General features: G+C 45.7%; 1 non-coding gene across 1 annotated transcript; it reads left to right on the top strand.

Moving 5' to 3' along the window:
• The first annotated feature begins 1,093 nt into the window (after positions 1-1,093).
• TRNAL-CAG (transfer RNA leucine (anticodon CAG)) lies at positions 1,094-1,177 on the top strand. The gene has a single exon. It is a non-coding gene; the product is annotated as a tRNA-Leu (tRNA).
• Positions 1,178-2,759: the final 1,582 nt, after the last annotated feature.

Genomic DNA, 2,759 nt, shown 5'->3' with positions numbered 1-2,759 from the left:
TGACTCTCCTTGGCTACCTTGAAGGTTATCAACACCTGCCATCCTTCATGTCTACGACTCTCCCTGGCTACCTTGAAGGTTATCAACACCTGCCATCCTTCATGTCTATGACTCTCCCTGGCTACCTTGAAGGCTGTCAACACCTGCCATCCTTCATGTCTACGACTCTCCCTGGCTACCTTGAAGGTTGTCAACACCTGCCATCCTTCATGTCTATGACTCTCCCTGGCTACCTTGAAGGTTATCAACACCTGCCATCCTTCATGTCTATGACTCTCCCTGGCTACCTTGAAGGTTATCAACACCTGCCATCCTTCATGTCTACGACTCTCCCTGGCTACCTTGAAGGCTGTCAACACCTGCCATCCTTCATGTCTATGACTCTCCCTGGCTACCTTGAAGGTTGTCAACACCTGCCATCCTTCATATCTATGACTCTCCCTGGCTACCTTAAAGTATCGTTGATATATCATCTATTGCCAGGACAGGTTTAATATTCTTGTCACAGGACGTGTTGGTGTCAGTAGCTTTTGATTTGCTCTATACATCTGGCCCAGCAATTTTCATCAATAGAATGATTTTTGTTTGTATGGGCTTTTGTCATAGCGATAAAATTTACTCTCAATAACAATACAGCATTTTCTGTATATTTATCTTTGTATTTTACAGTTACCGCTGCAGTAAAATTAATACTCGACATTATTACAATTTCCTCTACTAACCGAATTGTTATTTTTGTTTGTGAAGCCATGACAATAAACTTAACTCCAAATAACGCTGTTGCAATTTTTTTTTATCCCGAAAACTTATCGTAAATGATCACCATAACAACGTAATATCTGTAAACATATAAATGACCTCTTCGCAATGATTGTGCTTGCCGTTTCCATCCTGGTGGGACCGAGATTTTTTGATAGCGTGATTGGTGGGACTTAAGATGTGCTGGGCTGAGAATCACTGCACCAGAACATGCATAAGACAGCAGTTTTCGTCTCAGTATCCAAGTTTTCACTACCAGGGATCCCTATATAAAGTCCAGCCGCCGAAAGATTTCCTCTTCTTTGTGTTGGGTATAGACCATCGAGTTGAATGTGTCAGGATGGCCGAGCGGTCCAAGGCGCTGCGTTCAGGTCGCAGTCCGGTCTTCCGGGCGTGGGTTCGAATCCCACTTCTGACAGGTATTTTTTCGGTGTCCCGTAGCTCGGTTGGCAGCGCACTCAGGTCACACACTGAGGTCCCGGTGCGGGTGGAAGCATTTGGGCGTATTTCCTTAAGACACCTTCTTCCCCTAGTCATAAGTTATATCAGGTACTTTAAGATATAAAGATTATTATTATTATTATTACGAGCCAGGGCAGACATGTGCAGACATGTGCAACAGGTGCGTATTTTTATTGACGATACGCACGTGTGTTTCACTCATTTAATTGTCGGTATTTTACGCCATTAATTAACCTCTCGCCTGACCTCAGCCGTTTCTTAACCTCTCATCTGACCTCGGTTGTTTCTTAACCTCTCATCTGACCTCGGTTGTTTCTTAACCTCTCATCTGACCTCGGCTGTTTCTTAACCTCTCATCTGACCTCGGCTGTTTCTTAACCTCTCATCTGACCTCGGCTGTTTCTTAACCTCTCACCTGACCTCGGCTCTCTCTTAACCTCTCACCTGACCTCGGCTGTTTCTTAACCTCTCATCTGACCTCGGCTGTTTCTTAACCTCTCATCTGACCTCAGCTCTCTCTTAACCTCTCATTTGACCTCGGCTCTCTCTTAGTCTCTCATCTGACCTCAGCTGTTTCTTAACCTCTCATCTGACCTCGGCTCTCTCTTAACCTCTCATCTGACCTCAGCTGTCTCTTAACCTCTCACCTGATCTGACTTCCGTCTTACTCCCTTTCTCTCTTTCAATCTTGACTTAACAACAGCCCAACAAGAATAAAAACAACGCCTAAATATTAATCTTAGTTGTGTGTTGCTTGTAAAAGTCGCACTGCAGACTGTAAGCACCGAATCAGCACTTAATTGACAGGTTGTGCAGGGGGTCAAGGCCCCCGCGAAAGGGTCATTGACTTGGCCTCTTGGTGAATCAGAGCTTGATCAACCAGCTCGTTACTGCTGGCTGCACGCAATCCAACGTACGAGCCACAAGTCGGCCGATCGGGCACTGGCTTTAGGTATGTGTCACAGTTCCTTCTTGAAGATAACCAGGGATCTATTGGTAATCTCCCTTATGTATGCTGGGGAGGCTGTTGAACAGTCTTGGACCCCGGACACTTATTGTGTTTTCTCTTAGTGTACTCATGGCGCCCCTGATTTACACTGGGGCGCCATTAGTACGAAAGCAAAAGACTGGACATCGTCTGCCAAGTCTTTTGCTTTCGTAGGTGAGAAGATTGGCTTACCTGACACACCTACCACATTCAACATACCAGAGTCACTCAATACGCACTTGACACACGATAATTACTAATGACATTAGTGTCACAGGGAAATTTTAAGCAAATTGTTAATGAGATCTCCAGTGTTCCTTCATATGATATAAATTCCCTCTGTGAGGATTTTTGTCTGTCGATAAAACTAACGAAGTCCAGCGACAAGTGGCAGTCGTGGCCTATTAAGCTACCCCTTGGCCCACCATAGGCTACTCAGTGCCCATCATGAGGCCATAGGCTACCCTGTGCCCCACCACAGGGCCATAAACTACCCTGGCGCCCATCACAGAGTCATAAGATACCCAGTGGCCCACCAGGGCCATAAGCT

The sequence above is a fragment of the Cherax quadricarinatus genome, unplaced genomic scaffold (genome assembly GCF_038502225.1).
Source record: "Cherax quadricarinatus isolate ZL_2023a unplaced genomic scaffold, ASM3850222v1 Contig3510, whole genome shotgun sequence".
Taxonomy (NCBI): domain Eukaryota; kingdom Metazoa; phylum Arthropoda; class Malacostraca; order Decapoda; family Parastacidae; genus Cherax; species Cherax quadricarinatus.
The sequence above is the reverse complement of the archived record's forward strand: the minus strand, read 5'-3'. Positions and strand labels throughout refer to the sequence as shown.